We start from the raw sequence: 15,100 nt of genomic DNA on the forward strand, positions 1-15,100 counted from the left end.
TCGGGTGCCGTCACTCAGGAGACCCAGCCCCTGGTCCTGTGCCTCCAGCAGCACCGTGAGATGCGTACTCTGGATATTGCCTCCATGCCCCGGTTCCCCCTGGTGCTTGGGATGGACTGGCTGGAGGCTCACAATGTGCGGATCGACTGGGTCAAACGGACTGTACACTTCCCAGACCCCAGTTCTCCTGCTGAGACTGAGATGCTAGCAGCTGCGCCCACTGAGGAGGTTGCTGCAACGCTCCCCGCTGAATACCGGGAATATCACGACGTGTTTGAGGAACGGGGGGCAGACCAGCTGCCGCCGCATCGGTCCTTTGACTGTGGCATAGACCTCCAGCCCGGAGCGCCTCTACCGGTGAGTCGCTTATACTCGTTAACAGAGCCAGAGCGCGAGGCTTTACAGGACTTCTTGCGCAAGAACCTGGAGCGTGGGTTCATTAGGCCTTCTACCTCGCCCACTGCTGCACCAGTGCTCTTTGTTAAAAAGAAATGTGGGGAGCTCCGCCTTTGCCATGATTACCGGGCCCTGAACAAAATTACCATCCCGGACCGGTACCCCTTGCCCCTTATTTTGGAGTTACTGGAGCGGGTGCAAGGGGCGCAGGTGTTCACCAAGCTAGATCTCCGGGGTGCCTACAATTTGATTCGGATCCGCGCCGGGGATGAGTGGAAGACCGCATTTGGGACCCGGTACGGACAGTTCGAATACCTGGTTATGCCCTTTGGTTTGTGCAACGCGCCTGCTGTGTTCCAACGGTACATCAACCACGTGTTCCAGGACTTACTAGACAAGTACGTGGTGGTGTACTTGGATGACATTCTGGTTTACTCCCGTGACCCGGCGTGCCACGAAGGCCATGTCCGGACCGTGCTGCAGCGCTTGCGCGAGCATCGTCTGTATGCAAAGCTCAGCAAGTGCGAGTTTCATCAGCGGTCAGTGGACTTCCTGGGTCACCGACTCTCACCAGGTGGGGTGCAGATGGATCCTGGGAAGGTGGCAGCGGTTCGAGAATGGGCGGCACCTCGGAACCGCAAGGACCTACAGCGTTTCCTGGGGTTCGCCAACTATTACCGGACTTTCATTGCGGACTATGCTCACCGCACCACCCCGTTGACCCGACTACTGCGCCCCAAGACGCCGTTTTCCTGGGACAAGGAGGCGGAGGAGGCGTTTCAAGGGTTGAAGGCCTGTTTCCAGAGAGCGCCAATCTTGCAACATCCGGATCCTTCTCGACCCTTTGTGGTAGAGACTGACGCCTCCAGTACGGCTCTCGGTGCCGTCTTGTCTCAGCAGCACGGACCGGAAGCGCCACTTTTACCCTGCGCCTTCTATTCCCGCCAGCTCCTCCCAGCGGAGCGTAACTATACCGTGTGGGAGCGGGAACTACTGGCCATCAAGGTGGCCTTTGAGGTTTGGCGCCATCATCTTGAAGGAGCACGACACCCGGTGGAGGTGAGAACCGACCACCGGAACCTGGAATACCTCCAGACCACCCGCAAGCTGAACCAAAGGCAGATCCGGTGGGCGTTGTTCTTTTCCCGGTTCCAGTTCCGGATCCGCTACATCCCTAGCTCACAAAACCAGAAGGCGGATGCCCTGTCCCGGAAACCCGAAGACAACGTAGACACGGTTCAGCAAGCAGCACCCACCACGATCCTACCACCAGCTGCATTCCTGGCCACCCAGGAGGTTGAGCCACTGCAGGCTCGGGTGCGGGAACAGCAGCGGGTCGACGCTTGGGCCCAGGAACGACTCCGGGAACTGGCCGAAGGATCATGCCCTCAGTATCCAGGGCTGGTCTCACATCAGGGTCTTCTGCTGCACCACGGGCGCCTGTACATCCCATCAGGGCCGCTGCGGGCTGAGATTCTCCGGATGACCCATGATGCGCCAGCGGCGGGGCACTTTGGGCGGTATCGGACCACCCATCTGGTAAGCCGTGAGTTTTGGTGGCCCCGTTTGAAGGCCGACGTGGCTCGCTACGTCGCTGGTTGTGACGTCTGCAGGCGGGCCAAGGGGCCTACCGGGCGACCCCCCGGCCTTCTTCAGCCGTTGCCGGTTCCACCACGTCCTTGGCACACAGTTTCTTTGGACTTTGTAGTGGAGTTACCCCCGTCTCGTGGCTGCACCTGCCTTCTAGTTTTCTCCGACCACTTCACGAAGATGGTGCACTGTGCCCCCTGCCCATCCGTACCCTCAGCTAAGGAAACCGCGCAGCTGTACCTTCAGCATGTCTTCCGCCTGCATGGCCTACCTGAGCGTGTAGTGTCCGACCGTGGCGTTCAGTTCACGTCCCGGTTTTGGCGTGCTTTGCACCAGGCCCTCGGGACAGAGGTCTGTCTCTCATCTGCTTACCACCCACAGACGGATGGCCAGACGGAACGGGCGAACGCGGTGCTGGAACAGTACCTCCGGTGTTACTGCAGCTACCAGCAGGACGACTGGGTCGACCACCTAGCATTGGCGGAGTTCGCTTATAACAACGCGGTGAATGCGTCCACCCAGCAGACCCCGTTCCAAGCCAGTTATGGTTTTCATCCACGGTTGTTTCCGGATGTGCTGCCGGCATCTGCGGTCCCTGCGGTGACAGAGTGGCTTCAGGAGCTCCAGTCCCAGCAACAGCTGTTGATGGAGCAGCTGCGCCAGGCCAAGGAGGCGTACAAGGTCCAGGCCGACCGCCACCGCCAGGTGGGGCCGGAACTTCACGTCGGTGACCTGGTGTGGCTTTCCACTCGCCACCTCCACCCTTCTCGACCTTCGCGGAAGCTGGACGCCCGGTTCACCGGCCCGTTCCCTATCGTGAACCAGGTCTCGCCTGTAGCTTTCCGTCTCCGGTTGCCAGCACACCTGAAGGTTCACCCGGTATTCCACAGGTCCCTTCTGAGTCCAGTGGCCCCACCCGACGAGTTCCACCCGAACCGTCCCCGACCGCAGCCAGTTTTGGTGCAGGGAGAGCCTGAGTACGAGGTGGAACGCATTCTGGACTCCCGATACCGCAGGGGAAGGCTGCAGTATCTCATTGACTGGAAGGGGTATGGGCCAGAGGACCGTTCCTGGGAACCAGCGGCCAACGTCCACGCGCCTGCCTGCATCCGAGAGTTTCATGCGGCGTACCCCAGCAAGCCGGGTCCGGACCCTCAAGTGAGGGGGGGGCCTGGGAGGGGGGATGGTGTGATGGCCTGGGATTCCGAGTCTGAGAGCGATCCGGAGGAATCCCAGCCGGCACAGGAGTCCCCGCCTCCAGGGCCGGCTGAACTGGGGCAAGGCCTAGATGCTGAGGAAACTCAAGAGCAGGCACCAGGTGAAACCATTCTGGCCCCAGAGGTGCTGGATGACTCAGTGGCCACAGGTGAGCCTCCTCCAGGGCCCAGTAACCCTTCGGCCTCTCCTGATCTGCAGAGGCTTAGGGCAGAGAGGCGAAGGGAACTGGTTGCCCCCAGGAGGAGTGCTCGCCTTAAGGCCAGAGGAGGCGGGGCTCCTGGGGGTCGGGACCGCCCCTGACCTTAGAAGAGGATAAAAGCCCAGTCAGGCCGGCCCCAGGTTGCGGGAGCAACGTCGTTGTTGGCTTCGGACCTTCCTGTGTTCCTGATCCCTGCTCGGCCTCCTGTTCCTGACTATCCGGTACTCCTGTTCCATGCTCGGCCTCCTGTTCCCGACCATCCGGCGTTCCTGTTACCTGCTCCGCCTTCTGTTCCAGCGTTCCTGTTCCCCGCCTGGCTCTCTGCATCGGACCTCGCCCCTCTTCGTGTGGACTCTGCTACACTCACGGTACCTTACCCCCGGGACCAGCACAGATGTGATACATAAGTAGCAGCCAAGTACAACATTCCCAGTTTTCCTAGAGTGGACATGCGGGGGAATGTTTGGTCCAGCCAGTTGAAAACTTCCTGTTTCCTCTTGATTGGGACATACTTTTCTTGTATGTGACTAGAGGTGGGTGTGACCTTGCCTGTCCAGGTAACAAAAGGATAAGGCACGCAGCACTCTCTCTCTCTTTGACTGTATCCGTCGTTGAAGCAGCTTTTTAGCTAGAGATGCTCTGTTGGCTCTCAGCCAACAGAGGATACTGGGATTATCCCCATATAGGATAGATCCACATGTATATACTTTGTGACTAAATCTGCCTTCAGGGATCCAACTGTGAACTGAATGTAAACTTCTTTTATATACTTTACAAAAGATTGTGGTGTGTTTATTCTTTTTAGAGGGATATAAGGGAACTTACCAGGAACTTAATAGTGAGAGGCTTACACAAGCCTGCAACCAGTTATCCACTGTGTGTTTAAAAGGGGAATGTGAAACTCTGCTAAGTAAAGGAACTTGCTAGCACAAGTTAGGAAGGATATTAATAAGCAATATATCCTCTCCTGCCTCCCTGAACATTCCCACAGTGAGAAGGATGCAACACCCATACTTTGTGAGCCTAGGATCAAAGGCCACTTGGTTGTTGCGTCCTCCTCCTGACACTCTGCCAACCCCACACTGCTTTGTGGGCCTGGGATGTGGGATCAGACTTGCAAAGCAGCACAGGGCTAGCAGGGGCAGCATGAGGAGCAAAATGTGCCCTTAAAAAAAAGTGTCAGGGGCAATGGCCCCCTTCCCCTGTCCGTACTGATGTCAGGGACTGAGCTGAGGAAGAATGGGTGGGAACCGCCCGCCCCCCTCTTCCTGCACCTTCCCGAGAAGAGGTGGACAGTATAGATTTAGAACAGTGGTTTGCAGAAGGTCATAGTTCAGAGGCTGCAGAGCGGAGAAGCTGGGAAATACTGGGAGGACAGCAGGAAGAAGAAACACTGGGGGAGAGACAGCTAACAGACTCAGTGTCTCTTGAAAGCATTCCTGACCCCCCTCTCCCAGAACCAGGCATGCCTTGAGAGTAGTAGAACAGAGAGCTCAGAGGCAGAAAGGGCACAAGGGTGATGTAGAATAGGAGGGACTGAGGGGGTGGGACTTTACTTGGAGCAACACCATTATCTAAGAGAGACCACATTCCTTCATCTCCCTCTGTGAATATTGAATAAACTACTTGGTAAGAGGGACGCCGGTGGCGCTGTGGTCTAAACCACAAAGCCTAGGGCTTGCCGATCAGAAGGTCGGCGGTTTGAATCCCCGTGACGGGGTGAGCTCCCGTTGTTTGGTCCCAGCTCCTGCCAACCTAGCAGTTTGAAAGCACATCAGAGTGCAAGTAGATAAATAGGTACCGCTCCAGTGGGAAGGTAAACAGCGTTTCTGTGCATTGCTCTGGTTTGCCAGAAGTGGCTTAGTCATGCTGGCCACATGACCCGGAAAAAACTGTCTGCAGACAAACACTGGTTCCCACGGCCAGTAAAGCCAGATGAGCACTGCAACCCCAGAGTCGTCCGCAACTGTACTTAACAGTCAGGGGTCCCTTTACCTTTGCTTGGTAAGAACTCTTCTTGCTTTTCTGCTTCTTGGCATCCCACCAAGGGAGGGATAGGATTCCCTGAAGTCTTGACAGCTACGCCACTGGTAGCAATTACGAGTGTGCACCGGGGGAAGTGAATATGGAGTTTGACTCAGAAGAAGTGGTGAGGGGTTTGTGGGGAACTGTCCTGACCAGAAGGCAAGAACTGGAGGATGGGAAGCTTTGGAGCTGGAAAGTGGAACACAGGATGGGTTGGAAGAAGAGGAGGAAGAGGCAGGTTCGGCAAGTGAAGAGCCAGGTGCTTCCCTACTCTCTCCTGTACTATACTGCCTCCCAGAACCCGGAGGGGAATGAAACAGGATGAGCAGAGGACGTTGCCATGCAGGCACAGTCTCCAGCTGCATGTGTGCAGTCCATCGGGGGAAAGTACATAAACTGGTGCATTTCCAATTGGAAAATCTGGTTGGCCATTGTAAGGATGCTGAATCGGATTGGTCATTGGCCTGATCCTGCTTCAGGGCATTTACCAGATTCTAAGACTATGGTCTTTTGCCCATTTTACATAGGAGTAAACGCTACAGATATCAGTTCCTGGGGATTACATGGGAGGGCACTAGTGGGATTTACATCCAAGTAAACAAGCATGGGATTAAACGCTTAAATTACCTGAACCAATATGAAACACCAGCAATAAGAGCAAATTGATCGATCAATACTAAGCTACATTAGAAAACGAAAAACGAAAAAACCCTAAAACATCAGCTATGGGGAAAGTAGGAGAACAGATGAGGTTATGTCTCGAGTTTTCGAGGGTAATTCAATCAACCGATTTGAGGGCTTCTGTTGATGGGAAAGCTATATTGGCAGGAGATTTTAATGACATTTTTGTGTGCTAAATTAGATAAAACACATACACAGATCTTCACATTTACTGCTAAAGCTACTCTCCATTGTTCCAGGTATGTATACAGAGCATACAGGAATTCCTTATTATCCACAATGGAGAGGAAGGCACACCCTATTTAATCTTAGCTATTTGGGGGCGGGGGAGAGTCCTACTGGCTTAAGCTAATGGCCGATCTGGTCCAGTTTCCCACAATGACCAATCAAATATGTCTGGGAAGCCCAAAAGCAAGACATGAAAGCAACAGGGTATCTTCCTGGCTGGACCAGTCCTGAGCTGCAGGAGACCCTTATTGCTGATCCCGGTTCTGAAGTGGTACCAGAGAAGACAACCAAAAAACCTTTCTGAGACCACCTTCACCTGGGATGAAACCATCCCCAAAGAGGCTACTTGTCCTGAAGGCAGGGCTCTGGTTCCAAAGTCAGAGGCTACAATGCTTCTGAATCACCATTGCTGGAAACCACAGGAGGGGGCAAGTGCTCTTTGCTCAGGTCTTGATTACGAGCTTCCTGTTGGGGCTTCTGATTGGCCACTGTGGATGCCTGACATGATGCTGGACTAGATGGACTACTGGCCTGATCCAGCAGGCTCTCCTTATATATGAAGGAGTGTCTCCAACCACACAGATGCCCAGCTCCAAGTGCATTCTGGTGGTCCCCACACTGAGAGGACAGGATACTAGACGAAATGGGCCATTGATCTGATCCAGCAGGATTTTCTTATGCTCTTATTTGGATGCAGGTGGTCTGAACCACTGAGCCTCTTGGGCTTGCCAATCGGAAGGTTGGCAGTTCGAATCCCCACAACGGAGTGAGCTCCCATTGCTCTGTCCCAGCTCCTGCCAACCTAGCAGTTCGAAAACACACCAGTGCAAGTAGATAAATAGGTACCGCTGCGGAGGGAAGGTAAATGGTGTTTCTGTGCACTCTGGTTTCCATCACAGTGTTCCGTTGCGCCAGAAGCGGTTTAGTCCTGCTGGCCACATGACCTGAGGAAAGCTGTCTGTGAACAAACACTGGCTTCCTCAGCCTGAAAGCGAGATGAGCGCCGCAACCCCATAGTCGCCTTAACTGGACTTAACCGTCCAGGGGTCCTTTACCTTTTTTACATATGAGGACAAATCTCCCTGAGCCTCACAAGGAGTAATCTGGAGCAGGAAGAAGTAAGGCAGGAACCCCACTTTTTAAAGCTGCCCAGTCAAAGCCTAACCAGTGCTGAAGCACCGTCCAAGCCAGGGGTCAGCAAACTTTTTCAGCAGGGGGCCAGTCCACTGTCCCTAAGACCTTGTGGAGGGCCGGACTATATTTTGAAGAGGGGGAAAAATGAATGAATTCCTATGCCCCACAAATAACCCAGAGATGTGTTTTAAATAAAAGGACACATTCTACTCATGTAAAAACACCAGGCAGGCCCCACAAATAACCCAGAGGTGCATTTTAAATAAAAGAACACATTCTACTCATGTAGAATGTCCCCGACTATCCACAGGCCAGATTGAGAAGGCAATTGGGCCGCATCCGGACCCTGGGCCTTAGTTTGCCTACCCATGATCCAACCATTCCTTTGCTCCCTGCTGTACAGCTCCTCTGCTCTCCCAAACCTTCTGAAATTTAACCTTGTCAGACAGTTAACTGGCAAGGCAGGATATCAACCACATGGTGAGGTGTCATGAACAAGTGGAATTCAGAAACATCTTCCTAGTTGGGGGTGTATGGAGTTTCTGTTTTAGCTGTCAAAGGGTGCTAGCATTGATCAGACTAGCAGAAACACTTTTTTATATTTAAAAAAATCCTGTAATTGCCACCATAACCAAGACAATGGGAATGCAGAGAGGGGAGGGTTAAAAAAAAAACTAGCCAGCCAGATTTTCCGAAATGCCAATGAACAGACATGAACCTCCAGAATAATTAATCTCATTAAGTGCAGAGATAAGGGTTTGGAAATGTCTCGGGGAGTTCATAGTGTATGCTTGAAATAGGACAACACAGAGAAAATCTTAGCCCATTTCGTGGAGGAAATTTGCATGAAAGGAACATAAGAAGAGACTGCTGGATCAGTCCAATGGTGCAAGTGGTCCAGCTTACTGATTTTCCCAAAGGGAAGCCCAACAGCAAGATGTGAGCTCAGGACCACTCTTCCCTCCAGCATCCTGTTCTCGCAGTGGCCAGCCTATGGGAAACTAGCAAGCGGGATTCAAGCACAAGAGCATCCTCCCCTTCTGCGATTTCCAGAAACTGGTATTCAGAAGCATTGCTGCCTCCAACTGTGGGGACCAGAGCATCTTGGCTGGTAGCCCTCGATCGCCCTCTCCTCCCCCTGAATTTTCCCAATCCTCTTTTCGAGCCACCCAAGTCGTTGACCATCCCTGCCTCTTGTGGGAGTGAGTTCCGCAGTTTAACAATGTGCTGTGTGAAGAAGGGCCTCCTTTTATCGGAACCTGGGCATAGGAATAGGCGAAAATTGTGGGAATGTTCAGGGATGCAAGAGAGGATATATTGTCTGATTATAGCCTTTCTGATTTGTGTTAACAAGTTCACAATTTAGCAGAGTAACAGTCCCCTTTTTTAAAACTTGCAGCGGATGTGTTTGCTCAGGCTCGCTAAAGTCTCTATAATAACTGTTCTGGTATTTTCCCCTTATTCCCTCATAAAAGATAAGACACGACACAGTCTTCTATAAAAGTATAAAAAGAGTTTACTCACTCACATTCTGTTCACAATCGGATCCCAGAAGGCAGACTTATCTTAGAAAAGTAACATACACCTGGAAACTATCCCATAAAGAGACAGTCCCTTTGTTCTCTCTTGGCTGGAGGCCAAGAGGCTGGAAGCATCTTTTGCTTCTTTGACAAAAGTAGTCATAGAGAGAGAGAGATGGCGGCCAGTCCTATGCTTTTGTCATTACCTGCACAGGTGAGGCCACGCCCACCTCTAGTCACATGCAGAGGAAGTCTGTCCCAGCCCAGAAGGAAACAGGAAGTTTACCTGCTGGCTGGACAAACATTCCTCCCCATGTGTAAACATGTTCACTCTAGGAATGTCGTACTTGACTGCTCTTGTGTTTCACATCCCACAAAAATCAGAGAAGGCAACAACTTGGTGACTGTTGAAGTAGGAGCTTGCTCCCATTCGCACTTGCTTAGGAGCAAAGGAAGAGGGGAAGCACTCCCCAAATAACCTGTAAGGCAAGCACACCGTGCTAAGCATTGCCATTCCAGTTCAAAAAGCACTGTTTCCATTTTGCTCAGAGGTGAATTTAGAAAAGCCACCGAGGGCAGTGGCAGCCACACAGCCTTTTAATGAGTATCTAGGAAAGACATCTAATCTCTGCCCGGGGGTCAAGTGGCCTTTGCTGGATCTGTCAGCAGTAATATCCCATCACTGAAGCCTGTGCTGTACTGAACGCCTTTGTTGCTTTTCCAGTTTTTTAAAGGGCTTTGTCTGTTTGCTTCTTTCAAAGGCTAACGGGCTCAGTAAGTGCACTGAGCAACAGTCTAAGCGGTGTCATTTGCTAATCATTGGCCCCTGAACAAGAGATGCCACAAAATGTTGTTTATAGGAAATCTGGGGGTGGGGGGCTTTTGTTACACTGCTGGGTGCAACTCCTGTTGCAAATACCGGTATGTTGGTCCAGCTATTCAGGACCAAAGGGTGTGGCTCAGTGATATAGAGCACCTGCTTGGCATGCAGAAGTTCCCAGGTTCCATCCTGGTTAGCGTCTCCAAGTAGAGCTGCCCCCTGCCTGAATCCCTGGAGAGCTGCTGCCAGCCAGTGTAGACAATGCTGAGCTAGATGGATTGTTAACTTGCTCCGTCTTGGTCTAAACCAGCCCTTTCTTCATAACCATGGGGAGCAGAATCTTATTTGATCTCAAGGCGTACAGCCGTGGGTCGACGGCAGAGCACCTCCTTTGCTTGTAGAAGGTGTTAGGTTCAATCGTCAGGGGCGTTTCCAGGTTTGGCTAGGAGGAAGCCTGAAGAGCTGCTGCCAGTCTGTGCTGACAATCCTGAGCTGGATGGGCCAAGGGTTTGAAGAAGAAGAAGAGTTTGGATTTGATATCCCGCTTTATCACTACCCGAAGGAGTCTCAAAGCGGCTAACATTCTCCTTTCCCTTCCTCCCCCACAACAAACACTCTGTGAGGTGAGTGGGGCTGAGAGACTTCACAGAAGTGTGACTGGCCCAAGGTCACCCAGCAGCTGCATGTGGAGGAGCGGAGACGCGAACCTGGTTCACCAGATTACGAGTCTACCGCTCTTAACCACTACACCACACTGTCTTTCAGTATAAGACAGCTTCCTATGTCCCTAGGTCTTAAGGGAAGGATAGAGTATCTGCTCTGCATGCAGAAGTTCAAGCTATGACAGCATCTCCAGCCAGGACTTGGGGAGTCCCCTGCCTGCAACTCTGGAGAGCGGTTGCCAATCATGGTAGAAAATATTGTGATAGACAGATTAACTGACCTGAAATGAAGCATTTTTCCTAAGTTCCAGAACGCTGTTGGGCACGAGGTTTCGTTAAGCTCTACGGTTATCATGTTCAGGTGGTTTTACAAAAGAAGATAATTTGCAATCCGTCAATTCCTATTAGCAAAATCATGGAAGCAAGCCGAACTCTCTGTTTTGGAGAGTTTGATGGGGAATGTGCAGCTATGAGGTCATTTTGATGCTGGATACTAACGGAGAGGGAAGATTAATAGTGGCTAGTAGCCAATGACAGACTTATACCCGCCTAGACATTTGCCTAATCCTCTTTTAAAGTTGGTGGCCGTCAACACACCTCATGGTAGCAAATTCCACAATCACACTCTGCTCCACGTTGACAAAAAATCATTCCTTTTGCCTGTCCCGAATCGCCCAGCAATCAGCCTTGTCAGGCAGCCCCGTTGGGTTGGAGTGCGATGAGGTTTCCCGGCGAGTGAGACACTGCAGTCCTTTCTCTCCCTCTCTCCTCTTCTCCTTGGCCCAAATCCAAGAGAGAATAGAAAGCTGTTTAAGTAGACTGCAGCTCTTTGCGAAGTCTGGAGGAAGCAACCGGGACCACACAGCCTGCATGATAATGAGGCTTCCTAGGAGGAACAGGAGGTTGGCGGAGGAGGGTGGGATGACCCGTTCTGTAGCAAGCGGCCCAAGAACCCACCATTTTGCCTTAAGAGAGAACAAGACACTCCTCTCCATGCATAAGAGTGGCCGCCGAGACCACATAACACCGGTCCTGAAAGACCTACATTGGCTCCCAGTACGTTTCCAAGCACAATTCAAAGTGCTGGTGCTGACCTTGAAAGCCCTAAACAGTCTCAGCCCAGTATACCTAAAGGAGCGTCTCCACCCCCATTGTTCAGCCCAAACACTGAGGTCCGGCCCCAAGGGCTTTCTGACGATTCGCTCCCTGCGAGAAGCCAAGTTACAGGGAACCAGGCAGAGGGCCTTCTCGGTAGTGGCGCCCTCCCTGTGGAACGCCCTCCCATCAGATGTCAAAGAGATAAACAACTATCTGACTTTTAGAAGACATCTGAAGGCAGCCCTGTATAGGGAAGTTTTTAATGTTTGATGTTTGATCGTGTTTTTAATATTCTGTTGGGGCCCGCCCAGAGTGACTTGGGAAACCCAGCAGATATTAATAATAATAATAATAATAATAATAATAATAATAATAATAATAATAATTAAAAATTATATATATATACCCCGCCCTCCTCAGCCAAGACTGGGCTCAGGGCGGCTAACACCAGATATAAAAATTGATTAAAATACAACAGTAAGATGCAGTGAGGTATAAATAATATGTTGTTGTTGTTGTTGTTGTTGTTGTTAAGAGCTGGATGGATCAGGCTAACAACCCATCTAGTCCAGCATCCTGTTCTCACAGTGGCCAACCCATGGGAAACCCACAGGCAGCACCCGAGGCACAAATTTCCAGCAATTGGTCTTCAGAAACATCCCTGCCTCCAACTGTGGAGACACAGCACAGCCACCATGGCTAGTAGCCATTGATCAAGGGCATAGCATGGGGAGGGCTTGGAAGACCGTAGCTCTGGGCGCATGATTTTGAGGGAGGCATGATTCTGAGAGTCAGATGTCCCCTCAAAGAGATTTCCGACCTGCCTGCCACCGGGGGTCTCTGAGCCCAGGAGCCCAGCTTGGCCTTGCCACTGCGCCCCCGGCCCTCTCACTGAATGGCTGCCCAGTGTCAGGGGCTGGACTGAGGAGGAATGGTTGGGACCACCACCCCCTTTTCTTGAACCTTCCCAAGAACAGGAGGGCAATATAGATTTAGAACAGTGGTTTGCAGAAGGCCATAGTTCAGAGGCTGCAGAGAGGGAAAGTTGGGAAATATAGGGAGAGGAACAGCAAGAAGAAGCAGCACCGGGGAGAGACAGCTGACGGACCCAGTGTCTTTGGAAAGCATCCCTGAGCCCCCGTCTCCCAGGATTAGGCGGGCATTGAGAGTAGTAGAACAGAGAGCTCGGAGGCAGAAAGCTCAGATCAGCCAGCACAGGGATGATGCAAAACAGGAGAGATGGAGGGGGTTGGACTTTACTCAGAGCAATGCCATTATTTAACACAGTGCATTTCTTCTGAAAGCCAGTGCTGGGGGGGGGGGGTGCCCACGAAGGGCTGCGTTAGGCTTCCCCCCTGTGTGAGTGGGTGTCAGGCTTCAGGGAATCCAGTAGATAAACAGAAGAAAGGAAAAGGAGTCTTCTTACCAGTTAGAAACATTAATGATCACAGTGAGAGAACAAAGAATCCATTTCCTAGGAACGGCGGTGCTCCCAATTAAGGGTTCCACCCACTTCCTCCCTAGTCACCCGCGTCACTACCGCATCTTGTAACCTGAACTCGTAACCACTGTGCTTTCTGTGCTGCCACCTTATCAGCTCTACTTGACCTTGTTCTGAGCGGATGAATCCTTTCCAGAGACAGTGAACCTGTTAACTCTCTCTCTCCCAGTGCTTCTTCTCCTAGCTGTTCCCCATCCAATATTTCCCAGCTTCTGCCTTCCGAACTATGTCCCTCTACAAACCACTGTTCCAAGTCTATACTGTCTTCCTGCTCCTGGGAAGATTCAGGATCCGGAGCAGGAGCAGGGGGAGGGCCAGACTCCCACTATTCCTCCTCAGTGCAGTCCTCCTCAGCACGGTCCCTAGCAGTGGGCGGGCAGGCAAGGCTCCATGAACCCTCCATGCCCCATGCCCACACAGTGGCAGTTTGGCCGGCATGGCGGGTTTCGTTCACCCTCTGCACCCAGCCCCTGGTCGCACCTGGTTCAGAAATGCATGTGTGCCCAATAAAGGGCACAACGCCACTGCCATGGATAGCCTTGTCCTCCATGATTTTGTCCAATCATCTTAAAAAATCCAAGTTGGCGGCCATCACTGCTCCCATGATGTTATCACTCAGGACAGTAATGGCAAGTGACATCCCAGTTCATCCACAGCAGCCAGTACAGTGGTACCTCGGGTTACATACGCTTCAGGTTACATACGCTTCAGGTTACAGACTCCGCTAACCCAGAAATAGTGCTTCAGGTTAAGAACTTTGCTTCAGGATGAGAACAGAAATCGTGCTCCGGCGGCACGGCAGCAGGAGGAGGCCCCATTAGCTAAAGTGGTGCTTCAGGTTAAGAACAGTTTCAGGTTAAGAACGGGCCTCCGGAACGAATTAAGTACTTAACCCGAGGTACCACTGTATGGCGAGCCGTGAGGGATGATGGTACTGCAGCCCAGCAACTTCTGGAGGTTACCATACTGCTGCCACCCAAAAGCACTCAGTTCCCTGCACTAATAACGGACTAAAAATGGTATGAGCGTAGGCTCAATAAAAATTAAAAGCATGCTCCCAGCTATCAGACGTTCGGGGGGGAAATTGCTTCCATGCAAGCATTCCTAATTTCCCCTGCCAGCCGTTGCAAAGGATGCTAAGATTTCTCTTCTCAGGGAGCAGGAAGGAGATAAGAATGACGGGCTGTAGAAACAGCCTTAATTTGCCCCTTTTGCATTGGAACAAGTGCACAAGAGAGACTTCGCTCGGAAGGGGAGGTTGTTAGCCGGCTCCAGAACAGCAAGCCGGCAAAAAGCTAATCACCATTATTAACGCAAATATTGTAGCTTCCTCAACCTCCAGCTCCTCTCCAGCCAGTGGACCTCTCTAGATTCCCCCGCCGAAGGTCCGGCGCAGAGTGACACTGGCCAATTGACTCTTATTAAGACTCCAGTAATGTCTGGGAGATTGCGGCTTTGATCGACGCGCCGCCGTACAGCTGAGGTCAACCGCATTAGGGAAATGTAATTAGACTAATAAATTCTTGGCAATTCTTTCCCCACCCCTCGCTCCCTCCCCTCTCTGCCAGAGGGGAAGGAGCAGCGAGCGTCGCCTCATTAGCCAGGGAGGGCTCGAGCGCAAAGCGATTTTTACCAGCGGGAAGAAAGTGCATTCTCCAGGACCTCTTAACCGTTTTGCCAAAATAATAATAATAATAATAATAATAATAATAATAATAATAATAAGCTGGTGGATTGCAAGAGAGCAAATTTGGCTTGGGTTGCAATCAAAATTTTAATTTCATGTCAAATTCCAAGGGCTTTGTAAAAGGTAAAGGGACCCCTGAACATTAGGTCCAGTCATGGCCGACTCTGGGGTTGCGGCGCTCATCTCACTTTCTTGGCCGAGGCAGCCAGCGTACAGCTTCCAGGTCATGTGGCCAGCATGACTAAGCCGCTTCTGGAGAACCAGAGCAGCGCATGGAAATGCCGTTTACCTTCCCGCCAGAGTGGTACCTATTTATCTACTTGCACTTTGGCGTGCTTTTG

At 51.7% G+C, this 15,100-nt stretch overlaps 1 long non-coding RNA gene across 1 annotated transcript in view; it reads left to right on the forward strand.

Annotated features, from left to right (window-relative positions):
• The window catches only part of LOC310711199, a 121,502-nt gene that overhangs the window by 67,766 nt on the left and 38,636 nt on the right, over positions 1 to 15,100 (forward strand). The window contains exon 2 of the long non-coding RNA XR_014528376.1: positions 13,768 to 13,970. This is a non-coding gene — a long non-coding RNA (uncharacterized lncRNA). The remainder of the gene's footprint in view (positions 1 to 13,767; positions 13,971 to 15,100) is intronic.

Source organism: Podarcis liolepis (assembly GCF_965112155.1).
Source record: "Podarcis liolepis genome assembly, chromosome: 7".
NCBI lineage: Eukaryota > Metazoa > Chordata > Lepidosauria > Squamata > Lacertidae > Podarcis > Podarcis liolepis.